At 49.8% G+C, this 17,283-nt stretch overlaps 47 non-coding genes across 47 annotated transcripts; all 47 read left to right on the top strand.

The window, feature by feature from the left end:
- The first annotated feature begins 158 nt into the window (after positions 1 to 158).
- Positions 159 to 230, top strand: TRNAE-CUC (transfer RNA glutamic acid (anticodon CUC)). The gene has a single exon. It is a non-coding gene; the product is annotated as a tRNA-Glu (tRNA).
- Positions 231 to 520: 290 nt separating this feature from the next.
- Positions 521 to 592, top strand: TRNAE-CUC (transfer RNA glutamic acid (anticodon CUC)). Its single transcript has one exon. It is a non-coding gene; the product is annotated as a tRNA-Glu (tRNA).
- Positions 593 to 890: 298 nt separating this feature from the next.
- TRNAE-CUC (transfer RNA glutamic acid (anticodon CUC)) lies at positions 891 to 962 on the top strand. Its single transcript has one exon. It is a non-coding gene; the product is annotated as a tRNA-Glu (tRNA).
- A 113-nt stretch (positions 963 to 1,075) lies between these two features.
- TRNAE-CUC (transfer RNA glutamic acid (anticodon CUC)) lies at positions 1,076 to 1,147 on the top strand. Its single transcript has one exon. It is a non-coding gene; the product is annotated as a tRNA-Glu (tRNA).
- Positions 1,148 to 1,625: 478 nt separating this feature from the next.
- TRNAE-CUC (transfer RNA glutamic acid (anticodon CUC)) lies at positions 1,626 to 1,697 on the top strand. Its single transcript has one exon. It is a non-coding gene; the product is annotated as a tRNA-Glu (tRNA).
- A 298-nt stretch (positions 1,698 to 1,995) lies between these two features.
- On the top strand, positions 1,996 to 2,067 carry TRNAE-CUC (transfer RNA glutamic acid (anticodon CUC)). The gene has a single exon. It is a non-coding gene; the product is annotated as a tRNA-Glu (tRNA).
- A 113-nt stretch (positions 2,068 to 2,180) lies between these two features.
- TRNAE-CUC (transfer RNA glutamic acid (anticodon CUC)) lies at positions 2,181 to 2,252 on the top strand. The gene has a single exon. It is a non-coding gene; the product is annotated as a tRNA-Glu (tRNA).
- A 289-nt stretch (positions 2,253 to 2,541) lies between these two features.
- Positions 2,542 to 2,613, top strand: TRNAE-CUC (transfer RNA glutamic acid (anticodon CUC)). The gene has a single exon. It is a non-coding gene; the product is annotated as a tRNA-Glu (tRNA).
- Positions 2,614 to 2,718: 105 nt separating this feature from the next.
- Positions 2,719 to 2,790, top strand: TRNAE-CUC (transfer RNA glutamic acid (anticodon CUC)). The gene has a single exon. It is a non-coding gene; the product is annotated as a tRNA-Glu (tRNA).
- Positions 2,791 to 2,903: 113 nt separating this feature from the next.
- TRNAE-CUC (transfer RNA glutamic acid (anticodon CUC)) lies at positions 2,904 to 2,975 on the top strand. The gene has a single exon. It is a non-coding gene; the product is annotated as a tRNA-Glu (tRNA).
- An 838-nt stretch (positions 2,976 to 3,813) lies between these two features.
- TRNAE-CUC (transfer RNA glutamic acid (anticodon CUC)) lies at positions 3,814 to 3,885 on the top strand. Its single transcript has one exon. It is a non-coding gene; the product is annotated as a tRNA-Glu (tRNA).
- Positions 3,886 to 4,885: 1,000 nt separating this feature from the next.
- On the top strand, positions 4,886 to 4,957 carry TRNAE-UUC (transfer RNA glutamic acid (anticodon UUC)). The gene has a single exon. It is a non-coding gene; the product is annotated as a tRNA-Glu (tRNA).
- A 298-nt stretch (positions 4,958 to 5,255) lies between these two features.
- On the top strand, positions 5,256 to 5,327 carry TRNAE-CUC (transfer RNA glutamic acid (anticodon CUC)). Its single transcript has one exon. It is a non-coding gene; the product is annotated as a tRNA-Glu (tRNA).
- A 113-nt stretch (positions 5,328 to 5,440) lies between these two features.
- Positions 5,441 to 5,512, top strand: TRNAE-CUC (transfer RNA glutamic acid (anticodon CUC)). Its single transcript has one exon. It is a non-coding gene; the product is annotated as a tRNA-Glu (tRNA).
- A 478-nt stretch (positions 5,513 to 5,990) lies between these two features.
- Positions 5,991 to 6,062, top strand: TRNAE-CUC (transfer RNA glutamic acid (anticodon CUC)). The gene has a single exon. It is a non-coding gene; the product is annotated as a tRNA-Glu (tRNA).
- A 298-nt stretch (positions 6,063 to 6,360) lies between these two features.
- Positions 6,361 to 6,432, top strand: TRNAE-CUC (transfer RNA glutamic acid (anticodon CUC)). Its single transcript has one exon. It is a non-coding gene; the product is annotated as a tRNA-Glu (tRNA).
- Positions 6,433 to 6,545: 113 nt separating this feature from the next.
- TRNAE-CUC (transfer RNA glutamic acid (anticodon CUC)) lies at positions 6,546 to 6,617 on the top strand. The gene has a single exon. It is a non-coding gene; the product is annotated as a tRNA-Glu (tRNA).
- Positions 6,618 to 6,906: 289 nt separating this feature from the next.
- On the top strand, positions 6,907 to 6,978 carry TRNAE-CUC (transfer RNA glutamic acid (anticodon CUC)). Its single transcript has one exon. It is a non-coding gene; the product is annotated as a tRNA-Glu (tRNA).
- A 292-nt stretch (positions 6,979 to 7,270) lies between these two features.
- TRNAE-UUC (transfer RNA glutamic acid (anticodon UUC)) lies at positions 7,271 to 7,342 on the top strand. Its single transcript has one exon. It is a non-coding gene; the product is annotated as a tRNA-Glu (tRNA).
- A 113-nt stretch (positions 7,343 to 7,455) lies between these two features.
- On the top strand, positions 7,456 to 7,527 carry TRNAE-CUC (transfer RNA glutamic acid (anticodon CUC)). The gene has a single exon. It is a non-coding gene; the product is annotated as a tRNA-Glu (tRNA).
- Positions 7,528 to 7,825: 298 nt separating this feature from the next.
- TRNAE-CUC (transfer RNA glutamic acid (anticodon CUC)) lies at positions 7,826 to 7,897 on the top strand. Its single transcript has one exon. It is a non-coding gene; the product is annotated as a tRNA-Glu (tRNA).
- A 113-nt stretch (positions 7,898 to 8,010) lies between these two features.
- Positions 8,011 to 8,082, top strand: TRNAE-CUC (transfer RNA glutamic acid (anticodon CUC)). Its single transcript has one exon. It is a non-coding gene; the product is annotated as a tRNA-Glu (tRNA).
- A 293-nt stretch (positions 8,083 to 8,375) lies between these two features.
- TRNAE-UUC (transfer RNA glutamic acid (anticodon UUC)) lies at positions 8,376 to 8,447 on the top strand. The gene has a single exon. It is a non-coding gene; the product is annotated as a tRNA-Glu (tRNA).
- Positions 8,448 to 8,560: 113 nt separating this feature from the next.
- Positions 8,561 to 8,632, top strand: TRNAE-CUC (transfer RNA glutamic acid (anticodon CUC)). Its single transcript has one exon. It is a non-coding gene; the product is annotated as a tRNA-Glu (tRNA).
- Positions 8,633 to 8,930: 298 nt separating this feature from the next.
- TRNAE-CUC (transfer RNA glutamic acid (anticodon CUC)) lies at positions 8,931 to 9,002 on the top strand. The gene has a single exon. It is a non-coding gene; the product is annotated as a tRNA-Glu (tRNA).
- A 113-nt stretch (positions 9,003 to 9,115) lies between these two features.
- TRNAE-CUC (transfer RNA glutamic acid (anticodon CUC)) lies at positions 9,116 to 9,187 on the top strand. Its single transcript has one exon. It is a non-coding gene; the product is annotated as a tRNA-Glu (tRNA).
- A 293-nt stretch (positions 9,188 to 9,480) lies between these two features.
- Positions 9,481 to 9,552, top strand: TRNAE-UUC (transfer RNA glutamic acid (anticodon UUC)). The gene has a single exon. It is a non-coding gene; the product is annotated as a tRNA-Glu (tRNA).
- Positions 9,553 to 9,665: 113 nt separating this feature from the next.
- Positions 9,666 to 9,737, top strand: TRNAE-CUC (transfer RNA glutamic acid (anticodon CUC)). Its single transcript has one exon. It is a non-coding gene; the product is annotated as a tRNA-Glu (tRNA).
- A 298-nt stretch (positions 9,738 to 10,035) lies between these two features.
- Positions 10,036 to 10,107, top strand: TRNAE-CUC (transfer RNA glutamic acid (anticodon CUC)). Its single transcript has one exon. It is a non-coding gene; the product is annotated as a tRNA-Glu (tRNA).
- A 113-nt stretch (positions 10,108 to 10,220) lies between these two features.
- Positions 10,221 to 10,292, top strand: TRNAE-CUC (transfer RNA glutamic acid (anticodon CUC)). Its single transcript has one exon. It is a non-coding gene; the product is annotated as a tRNA-Glu (tRNA).
- A 289-nt stretch (positions 10,293 to 10,581) lies between these two features.
- Positions 10,582 to 10,653, top strand: TRNAE-CUC (transfer RNA glutamic acid (anticodon CUC)). Its single transcript has one exon. It is a non-coding gene; the product is annotated as a tRNA-Glu (tRNA).
- A 105-nt stretch (positions 10,654 to 10,758) lies between these two features.
- TRNAE-CUC (transfer RNA glutamic acid (anticodon CUC)) lies at positions 10,759 to 10,830 on the top strand. Its single transcript has one exon. It is a non-coding gene; the product is annotated as a tRNA-Glu (tRNA).
- Positions 10,831 to 10,943: 113 nt separating this feature from the next.
- On the top strand, positions 10,944 to 11,015 carry TRNAE-CUC (transfer RNA glutamic acid (anticodon CUC)). The gene has a single exon. It is a non-coding gene; the product is annotated as a tRNA-Glu (tRNA).
- A 1,020-nt stretch (positions 11,016 to 12,035) lies between these two features.
- Positions 12,036 to 12,107, top strand: TRNAE-UUC (transfer RNA glutamic acid (anticodon UUC)). The gene has a single exon. It is a non-coding gene; the product is annotated as a tRNA-Glu (tRNA).
- A 483-nt stretch (positions 12,108 to 12,590) lies between these two features.
- On the top strand, positions 12,591 to 12,662 carry TRNAE-CUC (transfer RNA glutamic acid (anticodon CUC)). Its single transcript has one exon. It is a non-coding gene; the product is annotated as a tRNA-Glu (tRNA).
- A 113-nt stretch (positions 12,663 to 12,775) lies between these two features.
- TRNAE-CUC (transfer RNA glutamic acid (anticodon CUC)) lies at positions 12,776 to 12,847 on the top strand. The gene has a single exon. It is a non-coding gene; the product is annotated as a tRNA-Glu (tRNA).
- Positions 12,848 to 13,140: 293 nt separating this feature from the next.
- TRNAE-CUC (transfer RNA glutamic acid (anticodon CUC)) lies at positions 13,141 to 13,212 on the top strand. The gene has a single exon. It is a non-coding gene; the product is annotated as a tRNA-Glu (tRNA).
- A 113-nt stretch (positions 13,213 to 13,325) lies between these two features.
- TRNAE-CUC (transfer RNA glutamic acid (anticodon CUC)) lies at positions 13,326 to 13,397 on the top strand. Its single transcript has one exon. It is a non-coding gene; the product is annotated as a tRNA-Glu (tRNA).
- A 113-nt stretch (positions 13,398 to 13,510) lies between these two features.
- On the top strand, positions 13,511 to 13,582 carry TRNAE-CUC (transfer RNA glutamic acid (anticodon CUC)). Its single transcript has one exon. It is a non-coding gene; the product is annotated as a tRNA-Glu (tRNA).
- A 113-nt stretch (positions 13,583 to 13,695) lies between these two features.
- On the top strand, positions 13,696 to 13,767 carry TRNAE-CUC (transfer RNA glutamic acid (anticodon CUC)). The gene has a single exon. It is a non-coding gene; the product is annotated as a tRNA-Glu (tRNA).
- A 289-nt stretch (positions 13,768 to 14,056) lies between these two features.
- On the top strand, positions 14,057 to 14,128 carry TRNAE-CUC (transfer RNA glutamic acid (anticodon CUC)). The gene has a single exon. It is a non-coding gene; the product is annotated as a tRNA-Glu (tRNA).
- A 105-nt stretch (positions 14,129 to 14,233) lies between these two features.
- Positions 14,234 to 14,305, top strand: TRNAE-CUC (transfer RNA glutamic acid (anticodon CUC)). The gene has a single exon. It is a non-coding gene; the product is annotated as a tRNA-Glu (tRNA).
- A 113-nt stretch (positions 14,306 to 14,418) lies between these two features.
- On the top strand, positions 14,419 to 14,490 carry TRNAE-CUC (transfer RNA glutamic acid (anticodon CUC)). The gene has a single exon. It is a non-coding gene; the product is annotated as a tRNA-Glu (tRNA).
- A 1,021-nt stretch (positions 14,491 to 15,511) lies between these two features.
- TRNAE-UUC (transfer RNA glutamic acid (anticodon UUC)) lies at positions 15,512 to 15,583 on the top strand. The gene has a single exon. It is a non-coding gene; the product is annotated as a tRNA-Glu (tRNA).
- Positions 15,584 to 15,696: 113 nt separating this feature from the next.
- TRNAE-CUC (transfer RNA glutamic acid (anticodon CUC)) lies at positions 15,697 to 15,768 on the top strand. Its single transcript has one exon. It is a non-coding gene; the product is annotated as a tRNA-Glu (tRNA).
- A 298-nt stretch (positions 15,769 to 16,066) lies between these two features.
- Positions 16,067 to 16,138, top strand: TRNAE-CUC (transfer RNA glutamic acid (anticodon CUC)). Its single transcript has one exon. It is a non-coding gene; the product is annotated as a tRNA-Glu (tRNA).
- Positions 16,139 to 17,158: 1,020 nt separating this feature from the next.
- On the top strand, positions 17,159 to 17,230 carry TRNAE-UUC (transfer RNA glutamic acid (anticodon UUC)). Its single transcript has one exon. It is a non-coding gene; the product is annotated as a tRNA-Glu (tRNA).
- The last annotated feature ends 53 nt before the right edge of the window (positions 17,231 to 17,283 follow it).

The raw sequence follows: 17,283 nt of genomic DNA, 5'->3' as shown, positions 1-17,283 counted from the left end.
CTGGCTTTCACCAAGGAGGCCCGGGTTCGATTGCCGGTGTCGGAAGTACTTTCTTTTACCCGCTGTCATCAAGTCTCAAATTTGCGCACGCAATGTAACTTCAATAGTTTTACCCTGTTGGCCGAATCGGTAAGCGATCGCTCCTTCCCTCTCTGCTCTCCAGCATGGTCTAGTGTCTAGGATACCTGGCTCTCACCCAGGAGGCCCGGGTTCGATTCCCGGTGTCGGAAGTATTTTCTTTTATCTGCTGTCATCAAGTCTCCAATTTGTGCACCCTATATACCTTATACCGTGTTGGCCGAATGGCTAAGCGATCGCTCCGTCCCTCTTCGTTCTCCGGCATGGTCTAGTGCCTAGGATACCTGGCTCTCACACATGAGGCCCGTGTGCGATTCCCGGTATCGGAAGTATTTTCTTTTATCTGCTATCATCAAGTTTCCAATTTTCGCACGCTATGTAACTTCAATACATTTACACTGTTGGCTTAAGGGCTAAGGGATCGCTCTGTCCCTCTCCGTTCTCCAGCATGGTCTAGTGGATAGGACACCTAGCTCTCAGCCAGGAGACCTGGGTTCGATTCCCGGTGTTGGAAGTATTTTCTTTTTTCTGCTGTCATCAAGTCTCCAATTCGCGCACGCTATATACCTTCAATACTTTTACCGTGTTGGCCGAATGGCTAAGCGATCGCTCCGTCCCTCTTCGTTCTCCGGCATGGTCTAGTGTCTAGGATACCTGGCTCTCACCCCGGAGGGCTGGGCTTGATTCCCAGTGTCAGAAGTATTTTCTTTTATCTGCTATCATCAAGTCTCCAATTTGCGCACGCTCTATAACTTCAATACATTTACACTGTTGGCTGAATGGCTTAGGGATCGCTCTGTCCCTCTCCGTTCTCCAGCATGGTCTAGTGGATAGGATACCTAGCTCTCACCCAGGAGACCCGGGTTCGATTCCCGGTGTCGGAAGTATTTTCTTTTATCTGCTATCATCACGTCTCCAATTTGCGCATGCTGTGTCAATTCAATACTTTTACCCTGTAGGCCGAATCACTAAGCGATCGCTCCTTACCTCTCGGTTCTCCGGCATGGTCTAGTGGCTAGGACACCTGGCTCTCACTCAGGAGGCCCGGGTTCGATTCCCGGTGTCGGAAGTATTTTCCTTTATCTGCTATCATAAAGTCTCCTATTCGCGCACGCTATGTAACTTGAATAGTTTTACCCTGTTGGCCGAATGGCTAAGCAATCGCTCCGTCCCTCTCCGTTCTCGGCGTGGTTTAGTGGCTAGGATATCTGGCTGTCACCCAAGAGGCCTGGGTTTGATTCCCGGTGTCGGAAGTATCTTTATCGGCTATCTTCAAGTCTACAATTTGCGCACGCTATATACCTTCAATACTTTTACCCTGTTTGCCGAATGACTAAGCGATCGCTCCTTCCCTCTCTGTTCTCCGGCATGGTTTAGTGGCTAGGATACCTGGCTTTCACCAAGGAGGCCCGGGTTCGATTGCCAGTCTCGGAAGTACTTTCTTTTACCCGCTGTCATCAAGTCTCAAATTTGCGCACGCAATGTAACTTCAATAGTTTTACCCTGTTGGCCGAATCGGTAAGCGATCGCTCCTTCCCTCTCTGCTCTCCAGCATGGTCTAGTGTCTAGGATACCTGGCTCTCACCCAGGAGGCCCGGGTTCGATTCCCGGTGTCGGAAGTATTTTCTTTTATCTTCTGTCATCAAGTCTCCAATTCGCGCACGCTATATACCTTCAATACTTTTACCGTGTTGGCCGAATGGCTAGGCGATCGCTCCGTCCCTCTCCGTTCTCTGGCATGGTCTAGTGGCTAAGATACCTGGCTCTCACACAGGAGGCCCGTGTGCGATTCCCGGTGTCGGAAGTATTTTCTTTTATCTGCTATTATCAAGTCTCCAATTTGCGCACGCTTTGTAACTTCAATACATTTACACTGTTGGCTGAAGGGCTAAGGAATGGCTCTGTCCCTCTCCGTTTTCCAGCATGGTCTAGTGGATAGGATACCTAGCTCTCAGCCAGGAGACCCGGGTTCGATTCCCGGTGTCGGAAGTATTTTCTTTGATCTGCTATCATCAGGTCTCCAATTTGCGCACGCTATGTCAATTCAATACTTTTACCCTGTAGGCCGAATCGCTAAGCGATCGCTCCTTCCCTCTCGGTTCTCCGGCATGGTCTAGTGGCTAGGATACCTGGCTCTCACCCAGGAGGCCCGGGTTCGATTCCCGATGTCGGAAGTATTTTCTTTTATCTGCTGTCATCAAGTCTCCAATTTGTGCACCCTATATACCTTATACCGTGTTGGCCGAATGGCTAAGCGATCGCTCCGTCCCTCTCCGTTCTCCGGCATGGTCTAGTGCCTAGGATACCTGGCTCTCACCCAGGAGGCCCGGGCTTGATTCCCAGTGTCGGAAGTATTTTTTGTATCTGCTATCATCAAGTCTCCAATTTGTGCACGCTATGTAACTTCAATAGTTTTACCCTGTCGGCCAAATGGCTAAGCGATCGCTATTTCCCTCTCTGTTCTCCTGCATGGTCTAGTGGCTAAGATACCTGGCTCTCACCCAGGAGGCCCGGGTTCGATTCCCGGTGTCGGAAGTATTTTCTTTTATCCGATGTCATCAAGTCTCCAATTTGTGCCCCCTATATACCTTATACCGTGTTGGCCGAATGGCTAAGCGATCGCTCCGTCCCTCTCCGTTTTCCGGCATGGTCTAGTGGCTAGGATACCTGGCTCTCACCCCGGAGACCTGGGTTCGATTCCCGGTGTCGGAAGTTTTTTCTTTTATCTGCTATCATCAAGTCTCCAATTTGCGCACGCTGTGTCAATTCAATACTTTTACCCTGTAGGCCGAATCGCTAAGCGATCGCTCCTTCCCTCTCGGTTCTCCGGCATGGTCTAGTGGCTAGGATACCTGGCTCTCACTCAGGAGGCCCGGGTTCGATTCCCGGTGTCGGAAGTATTTTCTTTTATCTGCTATCATAAAGTCTCCTATTCGCGCACGCTATGTAACTTGAATAGTTTTACCCTGTTGGCCGAATGGCTAAGCAATCGCTCCGTCCCTCTCCGTTCTCGGCGTGGTTTAGTGGCTAGGATATCTGGCTGTCACCCAAGAGGCCCTGGTTTGATTCCCGGTGTCGGAAGTATCTTTATCGGCTATCTTCAAGTCTACAATTTGCGCACGCTATATAACTTCAATACTTTTACCTTGTTTGCCGAATGACTAAGCGATCGCTCCTTCCCTCTCTGTTCTCCGGCATGGTTTAGTGGCTAGGATACCTGGCTTTCACCAAGGAGGCCCGAGTTCGATTGCCTGTGTCGGAAGTACTTTCTTTTACCCGCTGTCATCAAGTCTCAAATTTTCGCACGCAATGTAACTTCAATAGTTTTACCCTTTTGGCCGAATCGGTAAGCGATCGCTCCTTCCCTCTCTGCTCTCCAGCATGGTCTAGTGTCTAGGATACCTGGCTCTCACCCAGGAGGCCCGGGTTCGATTACCGGTGTCGGAAGTATTTTCTTTTATCTGCTGTCATCAAGTCTCCAATTTGTGCACCCTATATACTTTATACCGTGTTGGCCGAATGGCTAAGCGATCGCTCCGTCCCTCTTCGTTCTCCGGTTGTCTAGTGCCTAGGATACCTGGCTCTCACACATGAGGCCCGTGTGCGATTCCCGGTGTCGGAAGTATTTTTTTTTATCTGCTATCATCAAGTCTCCAATTTTCGCACGCTATGTAACTTCAAGACATTTACACTGTTGGCTGAAGGGCTAAGGGATCGCTCTGTCCCTCTCCGTTCTCCAGCATGGTCTAGTGGATAGGATACCTAGCTCTCACCCAGGAGACCCGGGTTCGATTCCCGGTGTCGGAAGTATTTTCTTTTATCTGCTATCATCAAGTCTCCAATTAGCGCACGATATGTAACTTCAATAATTTCACCCTGTTGGCCGAATGGCTAAGCGATCGCTTCGGTCTAGTGGCTAGGATACCTGGATCTAACCCAGGAGGCCCGGGTTCAATTCGCGGTGTCGGAAGTATTTTCTTTTATCCGCTGTCATCAAGTCTCAATTTGCGCACGCAATGTATCTTCAATAATTTTTCCCTGTTGGCCGAATCGTTAAGCGATCGCTCCATCCCTCTCCGATCTCCAGCATGGTCTAGTGGCTAACATGCCAGGCTCTCACCCAGGAGGCCGGGGTTTGTTTCCCGGTGTCGGAAGTATTTTCTTTTATCTGCTATCATCAAGTCTCCAATTCGCGCACGCTATGTAACTTCAATACTTTTACCATCTTGGCCGAATGACTAAGTGATCGCTCCACCCTCTCTGGCATGGTCTAGTGGCTTGGATACCTGGCTCTCACACAGAAGGCCCGGGTACGATTCCCGGTGTCAGAAGTGTTTTCTTTTATCTGCTATCATCAAGTCTGCCATTTGAGCACGCTATGTAACTTCAATACTTTTACCCTGTTGGCCGAATCACTAAGCGATCACTCCGTCCCTCTCTTATCTCTGGCATGGTCTAGTGGCTAGGATATCTGGCTCTCACCCTGGAGGCCGGGGTGCAATTCCCGGCGTCGGAAGTATTTTTTTATCTGCTATCATAAAGTCTCCTATTCGCGCACGCTATGTAACTTCAATAGTTTTACCCTGTTGGCCGAATGGCTAAGCAATCGCTCCGTCCCTCTCCGTTCTCGGCGTGGTTTAGTGGCTAGGATATCTGGCTCTCACCCAAAAGGCCTGGGTTCGATTCCCGGTGTCGGAAGTATTTTTATCGGCTATCTTCAAGTCTACAAATTGCGCACGCTATATAACTTCAATACTTTTACCCTGTTTGCCGAATGTCTAAGCGATCGTTCCTTCCCTCTCTGTTCTCCGGCATGGTCTACTGGCTAGGATACCTGGCTTTCACCCTGGAGGCCCGGGTTCGATTCCCGGTGTCGGAAGTACTTTCTTTTACCCGCTGTCATCAAGTCTCAAATTTGCGCACGCAATGTAACTTCAATAGTTTTACCCTGTTGGCCGAATCTCTAAGCGATCGCCCCTTCCCTCTCTGCTCTCCGGCATGATCTAGTGTCTAGGATACCTGGCTCTCACCCCGGAGGGCTGGGCTTGATTCCCAGTGTCAGAAGTATTTTCTTTTAGCTGCTATCATCAAGTCTCCAATTTGCGCACGCTCTATAACTTCAATACATTTACACTGTTGGCTGAATGGCTAAGGGATCGCTCTGTCCCTCTCCGTTCTCCAGCATGGTCTAGTGGATAGGATACCTAGCTCTCAGCCAGGAGACCCGGGTTCGATTCCCGGTGTCGGAAGTTTTTTCTTTTATCTGCTATCATCAAGTCTCCAATTTGCGCATGCTGTGTCAATTCAATACTTTTACCCTGTAGGCCGAATCACTAAGCGATCGCTCCTTACCTCTCGGTTCTCCGGCATGGTCTAGTGGCTAGGATACCTGGCTCTCACTCAGGAGGCCCGGGTTCAATTCCCGGTGTCGGAAGTATTTTCCTTTATCTGCTATCATAAAGTCTCCTATTCGCGCACGCTATGTAACTTGAATAGTTTTACCCTGTTGGCCGAATGGCTAAGCAATCGCTCCGTCCCTCTCCGTTCTCGGCGTGGTTTAGTGGCTAGGATATGTGGCTGTCACCCAAGAGGCCTGGGTTTTGTTCCCGGTGTCGGAAGTATCTTTATCGGCTATCTTCAAGTCTACAATTTGCGCACGCTACATAACTTCAATACTTTTACTTTGTTTGCCGAATGACTAAGCGATCGCTCCTTCCCTCTCTGTTCTCCGGCATGGTTTAGTGGCTAGGATACCTGGCTTTCACCAAGGAGGCCCGGGTTCGATTGCCAGTGCCGGAAGTACTTTCTTTTACCCGCTGTCATCAAGTCTCAAATTTGCGCACGCAATGTAACTTCAATAGTTTTACCCTGTTGGCCGAATCGGTAAGCGATCGCTCCTTCCCTCTCTGCTCTCCAGCATGGTCTAGTGTCTAGGATACCTGGCTCTCACCCAGGAGGCCCGGGCTCGATTCCCGGTGTCGGAAGTATTTTCTTTTATCTGCTGTCATCAAGTCTCCAATTCGCGCACGCTATATACCTTCAATACTTTTACCGTGTTGGCCGAATGGCTAAGCGATCGCTCCGTCCCTCTCCGTTCTCTGGCATGGTCTCGTGGCTAAGATACCTGGCTCTCACACAGAAGGCCCGTGTGCGATTCCCGGTGTCGGAAGTATTTTCTTTTATCTGCTATTATCAAGTCTCCAATTTGCGCACGCTTTGTAACTTCAATACATTTACACTGTTGGCTGAAGGGCTAAGGAATGGCTCTGTCCCTCTCCGTTTTCCAGCATGGTCTAGTGGATAGGATACCTAGCTCTCAGCCAGGAGACCCGGGTTCGATTCCCGGTGTCGGAAGTATTTTCTTTGATCTGCTATCATCAGGTCTCCAATTTGCGCACGCTATGTCAATTCAATACTTTTACCCTGTAGGCCGAATCGCTAAGCGATCGCTCCTTCCCTCTCGGTTCTCCGGCATGGTCTAGTGGCTAGGATACCTGGCTCTCACCCAGGAGGCCCGGGTTCGATTCCCGATGTCGGAAGTATTTTCTTTTATCTGCTGTCATCAAGTCTCCAATTTGTGCACCCTATATACCTTATACCGTGTTGGCCGAATGGCTAAGCGATCGCTCCGTCCCTCTCCGTTCTCCGGCATGGTCTAGTGCCTAGGATACCTGGCTCTCACCCAGGAGGCCCGGGCTTGATTCCCAGTGTCGGAAGTATTTTTTGTATCTGCTATCATCAAGTCTCCAATTTGTGCACGCTATGTAACTTCAATAGTTTTACCCTGTCGGCCAAATGGCTAAGCGATCGTTATTTCCCTCTCTGTTCTCCTGCATGGTCTAGTGGCTAGGATACCTGGCTCTCACTCAGGAGGCCCGGGTTCGATTCCCGGTGTCGGAAGTATTTTCTTTTATCTGCTATCATAAAGTCTCCTATTCGCGCACGCTATGTAACTTGAATAGTTTTACCCTGTTGGCCGAATGGCTAAGCAATCCCTCCGTCCCTCTCCGTTCTCGGCGTGGTTTAGTGGCTAGGATATCTGGCTGTCACCCAAGAGGCCTGGGTTTGATTCCCGGTGTCGGAAGTATCTTTATCGGCTATCTTCAAGTCTACAATTTGCGCACGCTATATAACTTCAATACTTTTACCCTGTTTCCGAATGACTAAGCGATCGTTCCTTCCCTCTCTGTTCTCCGGCATGGTCTAGTGGCTAGGATACCTGGCTTTCACCCAGGAGGCCCGGGTTCGATTCCCGGTGTCGGAAGTACTTTCTTTTACCCGCTGACATCAAGTCTCAAATTTGCGCACGCAATGTAACTTCAATAGTTTTACCCTGTTGGCCGAATCGCTAAGCGGTCGCCCCTTCCCTCTCTGCTCTCCGGCATGATCTAGTGGCTAGGATACCTGGCTCTCACCCAGGAGGCCCGGGTTCGATTCCCGGTGTTGGAAGTATTTTCTTTTATCTGCTGTCATCAAGTCTCCCATTCGCGCACGCTATATACCTTCAATACTTTTACCGTGTTGGCCGAATGGCTAAGCGATCGCTCCGTCCCTCTTCGTTCTCCGGCATGGCCTAGTGTCTAGGATACCTGGCTCTCACCCCGGAGGGCTGGGCTTGATTCCCAGTGTCAGAAGTATTTTCTTTTATCTGCTATCATCAAGTCTCCAATTTGCGCACGCTCTATAACTTCAATACATTTACACTGTTGGCTGAATGGCTAAGGGATCGCTCTGTCCCTCTCCGTTCTCCAGCATGGTCTAGTGGATAGGATACCTAGCTCTCACCCAGGAGACCCGGGTTCGATTCCCGGTGTCGGAAGTATTTTCTTTTATCTGCTATCATCACGTCTCCAATTTGCGCATGCTGTGTCAATTCAATACTTTTACCCTGTAGGCCGAATCACTAAGTGATCGCTCCTTACCTCTCGGTTCTCCGGCATGGTCTAGTGGCTAGGATACCTGGCTCTCACTCTGGAGGCCCGGGTTCCATTCCCGGTGTCGGAAGTATTTTCCTTTATCTGCTATCATAAAGTCTCCTATTCGCGCACGCTATGTAACTTGAATAGTTTTACCCTGTTGGCCGAATGGCTAAGCAATCGCTCCGTCCCTCTCCGTTCTCGGCGTGGTTTAGTGGCTAGGATATCTGGCTGTCACCCAAGAGGCCTGGGTTTGATTCCCGGTGTCGGAAGTATCTTTATCGGCTATCTTCAAGTCTACAATTTGCGCACGCTATATACCTTCAATACTTTTACCCTGTTTGCCGAATGACTAAGCGATCGTTCCTTCCCTCTCTGTTCTCCGGCATGGTCTAGTGGCTAGGATACCTGGCTTTCACCCAGGAGGCCCGGGTTCGATTCCCGGTGTCGGAAGTACTTTCTTTTACCCGCTGACATCAAGTCTCAAATTTGCGCACGCAATGTAACTTCAATAGTTTTACCCTGTTGGCCGAATCGCTAAGCGGGCGCCCCTTCCCTCTCTGCTCTCCGGCATGATCTAGTGGCTAGGATACCTGACTCTCACCCAGGAGGCCCGGGTTCGATTCCCGGTGTCGGAAGTATTTTCTTTTATCTGCTGTCATCAAGTCTCCAATTCGCGCACGCTATATACCTTCAATACTTTTACCGTGTTGGCCGAATGGCTAAGCGATCGCTCCGTCCCTCTCCGTTCTCTGGCATGGTCTAGTGGCTAAGATACCTGGCTCTCACACAGGAGGCCCGTGTGCGATTCCCGGTGTCGGTACTATTTTCTTTTATCTGCTATTATCAAGTCTCCAATTTGCGCACGCTATGTAACTTCAATACATTTACACTGTTGGCTGAAGGGCTAAGGAATGGCTCTGTCCCTCTCCGTTTTCCAGCATGGTCTAGTGGATAGGATACCTAGCTCTCAGCCAGGAGACCCGGGTTCGATTCCCGGTGTCGGAAGTATTTTCTTTGATCTGCTATCATCAAGTCTCCAATTTGCGCACGCTATGTCAATTCAATACTTTTACCCTGTAGGCCGAATCGCTAAGCGATCGCTCCTTCCCTCTCGGTTCTCCGGCATGGTCTAGTGGCTAGGATACCTGGCTCTCACTCAGGAGGCCCGGGTTCGATTCCCGGTGTCGGAAGTATTTTCCTTTATCTGCTATCGTAAAGTCTCCTATTCGCGCACGCTATGTAACTTGAATAGTTTTACCCTGTTGGCCGAATGGCTAAGCAATCGCTCCGTCCCTCTCCGTTCTCGGCGTGGTTTAGTGGCTAGGATATCTGGCTGTCACCCAAGAGGCCTGGGTTTGATTCCCGGTGTCGGAAGTATCTTTATCGGCTATCTTCAAGTCTACAATTTGCGCACGCTATATACCTTCAATACTTTTACCCTGTTTGCCGAATGACTAAGCGATCGTTCCTTCCCTCTCTGTTCTCCGGCATGGTCTAGTGGCTAGGATACCTGGCTTTCACCCAGGAGGCCCGGGTTCGATTCCCGGTGTCGGAAGTACTTTCTTTTACCCGCTGACATCAAGTCTCAAATTTGCGCACGCAATGTAACTTCAATAGTTTTACCCTGTTGGCCGAATCGCTAAGCGGTCGCCCCTTCCCTCTCTGCTCTCCGGCATGATCTAGTGGCTAGGATACCTGGCTCTCACCCAGGAGGCCCGGGTTCGATTCCCGGTGTCGGAAGTATTTTCTTTTATCTGCTGTCATCAAGTCTCCAATTCGCGCACGCTATATACCTTCAATACTTTTACCGTGTTGGCCGAATGGCTAAGCGATCGCTCCGTCCCTCTCCGTTCTCTGGCATGGTCTAGTGGCTAAGATACCTGGCTCTCACACAGGAGGCCCGTGTGCGATTCCCGGTGTCGGAAGTATTTTCTTTTAACTGCTATTATCAAGTCTCCAATTTGCGCACGCTATGTAACTTCAATACATTTACACTGTTGGCTGAAGGGCTAAGGAATGGCTCTGTCCCTCTCCGTTTTCCAGCATGGTCTAGTGGATAGGATACCTAGCTCTCAGCCAGGAGACCCGGGTTCGATTCCCGGTGTCGGAAGTATTTTCTTTGATCTGCTATCATCAAGTCTCCAATTTGCGCACGCTATGTCAATTCAATACTTTTACCCTGTAGGCCGAATCGCTAAGCGATCGCTCCTTCCCTCTCGGTTCTCCGGCATGGTCTAGTGGCTAGGATACCTGGCTCTCACCCAGGAGGCCCGGGTTCGATTCCCGGTGTCGGAAGTATTTTCTTTTATCTGCTGTCATCAAGTCTCCAATTTGTTCACCCTATATACCTTATACCGTGTTGGCCGAATGGCTAAGCGATCGCTCCGTCCCTCTCCGTTTTCTGGCATGGTCTAGTGCCTAGGATACCTGGCTCTCACCCAGGAGGCCCGGGCTTGATTCCCAGTGTCGGAAGTATTTTTTGTATCTGCTATCATCAAGTCTCCAGTTTGCGCACGCTATGTAACTTCAATAGTTTTACCCTGTCGGCCAAATGGCTAAGCGATCGCTATTTCCCTCTCTGTTCTCCTGCATGGTCTAGTGGCTAAGATACCTGGCTCTCACACAGGAGGCCCGGGTTCGATTCCCGGTGCCGGAAGTATTTTCTTTTATCTGCTGTCATCAAGTCTCCAGTTTGTGCCCCCTATATTCCTTATACCGTGTTGGCCGAATGGCTAAGCGATCGCTCCGTCCCTCTCCGTTTTCCAGCATGGTCTAGTGGCTAGGATACCTGGCTCTCACCCAGGAGGCCCGGGTTCGATTCCCGGTGTCGGAAGTATTTTGTTTTATCTGCTATCATCAAGTCTCCAATTTGCGCACGCTATGTAACTTCAATACATTTACACTGTTGGCTGAAGGGCTAAGGGATCGCTCTGTCCCTCTCCGTTCTCCAGCATGGTCTAGTGGATAGGATACCTAGCTCTCACCCAGGAGACCCGGGTTCGATTCCCGGTGTCGGAAGTATTTTCTTTTATCTGCTATCACCAAGTCTCCAATTAGCGCACGCTATGTAACTTCAATAATTTCACCCTGTTGGCCGAATGGCTAAGCGATCGCTTCGTCCCTCTCCGTTCTCCTGCATGGTCTAGTGGCTAGGATACCTGGATCTAACCCAGGAGGCCCGGGTTCAATTCGCGGTGTCGGAAGTATTTTCTTTTATCCGCTGTCATCAAGTCTCAATTTGCGCACGCAATGTATCTTCAATAGTTTTTCCCTGTTGGCCGAATCGTTAAGCGATCGCTCCATTCTCTCCGATCTCCAGCATGGTCTAGTGGCTAACATACCTGGCTCTCACCCAGGAGGCCCGAGTTTGTTTCCCGGTGTCGGAAGTATTTTCTTTTATCTGCTATCATCAAGTCTCCAATTCGCGCACGCTATGTAACTTCAATACTTTTACCTTGTTGGCCGAATGACTAAGTGATCGCTCCACCCTCTCTGGCATGGTCTAGTGGCTTGGATACCTGGCTCTCACACAGAAGGCCCGGGTACGATTCCCGTTGTCAGAAGTGTTTTCTTTTATCTGCTATCATCAAGTCTGCCATTTGCGCACGCTATGTAACTTCAATACTTTTACCCTGTTGGCCGAATCACTAAGCGATCACTCCGTCCCTCTCTTATCTCTGGCATGGTCTAGTGGCTAGGATATCTGGCTCTCTCCCTGGAGGCCGGGGTGCAATTCCCGGCGTCGGAAATATTTTTTATCTGCTATCATAAAGAGTCCTATTCGCGCACGCTATGTAACTTCAATAGTTTTACCCTGTTGGCCGAATGGCTAAGCAATCGCTCCGTCCCTCTCCGTTCTCGGCGTGGTTTAGTGGCTAGGATATCTGGCTCTCACCCAAGAGGCCTGGGTTCGATTCCCGGTGTCGGAAGTATATTTATCGGCTATCTTCAAGTCTACAAATTGCGCACGCTATATAACTTCAATACTTTTACCCTGTTTGCCGAATAACTAAGCGATCGTTCCTTCCCTCTCTGTTCTCCGGCATGGTCTAGTGGCTAGGATACCTGGCTTTCACCCAGGAGGCCCGGGTTCGATTCCCGGTGTCGGAAGTACTTTCTTTTACCCGCTGACATCAAGTCTCAAATTTGCGCACGCAATGTAACTTCAATAGTTTTACCCTGTTGGCCGAATCGCTAAGCGATCGCCCCTTCCCTCTCTGCTCTCCGGCATGATCTAGTGGCTAGGATACCTGGCTCTCACGCCGGAGGCCCGGGTTCGATTCCCGGTGTTGGAAGTATTTTCTTTTATTTGCTGTCATCAAGTCTCCAATTCGCGCACGCTATATACCTTCAATACTTTTACCGTGTTGGCCGAATGGCTAAGCGATCGCTCTGTCCCTCTTCGTTCTCCGGCATGGTCTAGTGTCTAGAATACCTGGCTCTCACCCCGGAGGGCTGGGCTTGATTCCCAGTGTCAGAAGTGTTTTCTTTTATCTGCTATCATCAAGTCTCCAATTTGCGCACGCTCTATAACTTCAATACATTTACACTGTTGGCTGAATGGCTAAGGGATCGCTCTGTCCCTCTCCGTTCTCCAGCATGGTCTAGTGGATAGGATACCTAGCTCTCAGCCAGGAGACCTGGGTTCAATTCCCGGTGTCGGAAGTTTTTTCTTTTATCTGCTATCATCAAGTCTCCAATTTGCGCACGCTGTGTCAATTCAATACTTTTACCCTGTAGGCCGAATCGCTAAGCGATCGCTCCTTCCCTCTCGGTTCTCCGGCATGGTCTAGTGGCTAGGATACCTGGCTCTCACTCAGGAGGCCCGGGTCCGATTCCCGGTGTCGGAAGTATTTTCCTTTATCTGCTATCCTAAAGTCTCCTATTCACGCACGCTATGTAACTTGAATAGTTTTACCCGTTTGGCCGAATGGCTAAGCAATCGCTCCGTCCCTCTCCGTTCTCGGCGTGGTTTAGTGGCTAGGATATCTGGCTGTCACCCAAGAGGCCTGGGTTTGATTCCCGGTGTCGGAAGTATCTTTATCGGCTATCTTCAAGTCTACAATTTGCGCACGCTATATAACTTCAATACTTTTACCTTGTTTGCCGAATGACTAAGCGATCGCTCCTTCCCTCTCTGTTCTCCTGCATGGTCTAGTGGCTAGGATACCTGGCTCTCACCCAGGAGGCCCGGGTTCGATTCCCGGTGTCGGAAGTATTTTCTTTTATCTGCTGTCATCAAGTCTCCAATTTGCGCACGCTATGTAACTTCAATAGTTTTACCCTGTCGGCCAAATGGCTAAGCGATCGCTATTTCCCTCTCTGTTCTCCTGCATGGTCTAGTGGCTAAGATACCTGGCTCTCACACAGGAGGCCCGGGTTCGATTCCCGGTGCCGGAAGTATTTTCTTTTATCTGCTATCATCAAGTCTCCAATTTGCGCACGCTCTATAACTTCAATACATTTACACTGTTGGCTGAAGGGCTAAGGAATGGCTCTGTCCCTCTCCGTTTTCCAGCATGGTCTAGTGGATAGGATACCTAGCTCTCAGCCAGGAGACCCGGGTTCGATTCCCGGTGTCGGAAGTATTTTCTTTGATCTGCTATCATCAAGTCTCCAATTTGCGCACGCTATGTCAATTCAATACTTTTACCCTGTAGGCCGAATCGCTAAGCGATCGCTCCTTCCCTCTCGGTTCTCCGGCATGGTCTAGTGGCTAGGATACCTGGCTCTCACCCAGGAGGCCCGGGTTCGATTCCCGGTGTCGGAAGTATTTTCTTTTATCTGCTGTCATCAAGTCTCCAATTTGTGCACCCTATATACCTTATACCGTGTTGGCCGAATGGCTAAGCGATCGCTCCGTCCCTCTCCGTTCTCTGGCATGGTCTAGTGCCTAGGATACCTGGCTCTCACCCAGGAGGCCCGGGCTTGATTCCCAGTGTCGGAAGTATTTTTTGTATCTGCTATCATCAAGTCTCCAGTTTGCGCACGCTATGTAACTTCAAAAGTTTTACCCTGTCGGCCAAATGGCTAAGCGATCGCTATTTCCCTCTCTGTTCTCCTGCATGGTCTAGTGGCTAAGATACCTGGCTCTCACACAGGAGGCCCGGGTTCGATTCCCGGTGCCGGAAGTATTTTCTTTTATCTGCTGTCATCAAGTCTCCAATTTGTGCCCCCTATATACCTTATACCGTGTTGGCCGAATGGCTAAGTGATCGCTCCGTCCCTCTCCGTTTTCCGGCATGGTCTAGTGGCTAGGATACCTGGCTCTCACCCAGGAGGCCCGGGTTCGATTCCCGGTGTCGGAAGTATTTTCTTTTATCTGCTATCATCAAGTCTCCAATTTGCGCACGCTATGTAACTTCAATACATTTACACTGTTGGCTGAAGGGCTAAGGGATCGCTCTGTCCCTCTCCGTTCTCCAGCATGGTCTAGTGGATAGGATACCTAGCTCTCACCCAGGAGACCCGGGTTCGATTCCCGGTGTCGGAAGTATTTTCTTTTATCTGCTATCACCAAGTCTCCAATTAGCGCACGCTATGTAACTTCAATAATTTCACCCTGTTGGCCGAATGGCTAAGCGATCGCTTCGTCCCTCTCCGTTCTCCTGCATGGTCTAGTGGCTAGGATACCTGGATCTAACCCAGGAGGCCCGGGTTCAGTTCGCGGTGTCGGAAGTATTTTCTTTTATCCGCTGTCATCAAGTCTCAATTTGCGCACGCAATGTATCTTCAATAGTTTTTCCCTGTTGGCCGAATCGTTAAGCGATCGCTCCATTCTCTCCGATCTCCAGCATGGTCTAGTGGCTAACATACCTGGCTCTCACCCAGGAGGCCCGAGTTTGTTTCCCGGTGTCGGAAGTATTTTCTTTTATCTGCTATCATCAAGTCTCCAATTCGCGCACGCTATGTAACTTCAATACTTTTACCTTGTTGGCCGAATGACTAAGTGATCGCTCCTCCCTCTCTGGCATGGTCTAGTGGCTTGGATACCTGGCTCTCACACAGAAGGCCCGGGTACGATTCCCGTTGTCAGAAGTGTTTTCTTTTATCTGCTATCATCAAGTCTGCCATTTGCGCACGCTATGTAACTTCAATACTTTTACCCTGTTGGCCGAATCACTAAGCGATCACTCCGTCCCTCTCTTATCTCTGGCATGGTCTAGTGGCTAGGATATCTGGCTCTCACCCTGGAGGCCGGGGTGCAATTCCCGGCGTCGGAAATATTTTTTTATCTGCTATCATAAAGTCTCCTATTCGCGCACGCTATGTAACTTGAATAGTTTTACCCTGTTGGCCGAATGGCTAAGCAATCGCTCCGTCCCTCTCCGTTCTCGGCGTGGTTTAGTGGCTAGGATATCTGGCTGTCACCCAAGAGGCCTGGGTTTGATTCCCGGTGTCGGAAGTATCTTTATCGGCTATCTTCAAGTCTACAATTTGCGCACGCTATATACCTTCAATACTTTTACCCTGTTTGCCGAATGACTAAGCGATCGTTCCTTCCCTCTCTGTTCTCCGGCATGGTCTAGTGGCTAGGATACCTGGCTTTCACCCAGGAGGCCCGGGTTCGATTCCCGGTGTCGGAAGTACTTTCTTTTACCCGCTGACATCAAGTCTCAAAATTGCGCACGCAATGTAACTTCAATAGTTTTACCCTGTTGGCCGAATCGCTAAGCGGTCGCCCCTTCCCTCTCTGCTCTCCGGCATGATCTAGTGGCTAGGATACCTGGCTCTCACCCAGGAGGCCCGGGTTCGATTCCCGGTGTCGGAAGTATTTTCTTTTATCTGCTGTCATCAAGTCTCCAATTCGCGCACGCTATATACCTTCAATACTTTTACCGTGTTGGCCGAATGGCTAAGCGATCGCTCCGTCCCTCTCCGTTCTCTGGCATGGTCTAGTGGCTAACATACCTGGCTCTCACACAGGAGGCCCGTGTGCGATTCCCGGTGTCGGAAGTATTTTCTTTTAACTGCTATTATCAAGTCTCCAATTTGCGCACGCTATGTAACTTCAATACATTTACACTGTTGGCTGAAGGGCTAAGGGATCGCTCTGTCCCTCTCCGTTCTCCAGCATGGTCTAGTGGATAGGATACCTAGCTCTCACCCAGGAGACCCGGGTTCGATTCCCGGTGTCGGAAGTATTTTCTTTTATCTGCTATCACCAAGTCTCCAATTAGCGCACGCTATGTAACTTCAATAATTTCACCCTGTTGGCCGAATGGCTAAGCGATCGCTTCGTCCCTCTCCGTTCTCCTGCATGGTCTAGTGGCTAGGATACCTGGATCTAACCCAGGAGGCCCGGGTTCAATTCGCGGTGTCGGAAGTATTTTCTTTTATCCGCTGTCATCAAGTCTCAATTTGCGCACGCATTGTATCTTCAATAGTTTTTCCCTGTTGGCCGAATCGTTAAGCGATCGCTCCATTCTCTCCGATCTCCAGCATGGTCTAGTGGCTAACATACCTGGCTCTCACCCAGGAGGCCCGAGTTTGTTTCCCGGTGTCGGAAGTATTTTCTTTTATCTGCTATCATCAAGTCTCCAATTCGCGCACGCTATGTAACTTCAATACTTTTACCTTGTTGGCCGAATGACTAAGTGATCGCTCCACCCTCTCTGGCATGGTCTAGTGGCTTGGATACCTGGCTCTCACACAGAAGGCCCGGGTACGATTCCCGTTGTCAGAAGTGTTTTCTTTTATCTGCTATCATCAAGTCTGCCATTTGCGCACGCTATGTAACTTCAATACTTTTACCCTGTTGGCCGAATCACTAAGCGATCACTCCGTCCCTCTCTTATCTCTGGCATGGTCTAGTGGCTAGGATATCTGGCTCTCTCCCTGGAGGCCGGGGTGCAATTCCCGGCGTCGGAAATATTTTTTATCTGCTATCATAAAGAGTCCTATTCGCGCACGCTATGTAACTTCAATAGTTTTACCCTGTTGGCCGAATGGCTAAGCAATCGCTCCGTCCCTCTCCGTTCTCGGCGTGGTTTAGTGGCTAGGATATCTGGCTCTCACCCAAGAGGCCTGGGTTCGATTCCCGGTGTCGGAAGTATATTTATCGGCTATCTTCAAGTCTACAAATTGCGCACGCTATATAACTTCAATACTTTTACCCTGTTTGCCGAATAACTAAGCGATCGTTCCTTCCCTCTCTGTTCTCCGGCATGGTCTAGTGGCTAGGATACCTGGCTTTCACCCAGGAGGCCCGGGTTCGATTCCCGGTGTCGGAAGTACTTTCTTTTACCCGCTGACATCAAGTCTCAAATTTGCGCACGCAATGTAA

This window comes from Rhipicephalus microplus, unplaced genomic scaffold, assembly GCF_043290135.1.
Source record: "Rhipicephalus microplus isolate Deutch F79 unplaced genomic scaffold, USDA_Rmic scaffold_21, whole genome shotgun sequence".
NCBI classification, from domain to species: Eukaryota; Metazoa; Arthropoda; class Arachnida; order Ixodida; family Ixodidae; genus Rhipicephalus; species Rhipicephalus microplus.
The sequence above is the reverse complement of the archived record's forward strand: the minus strand, read 5'-3'. Positions and strand labels throughout refer to the sequence as shown.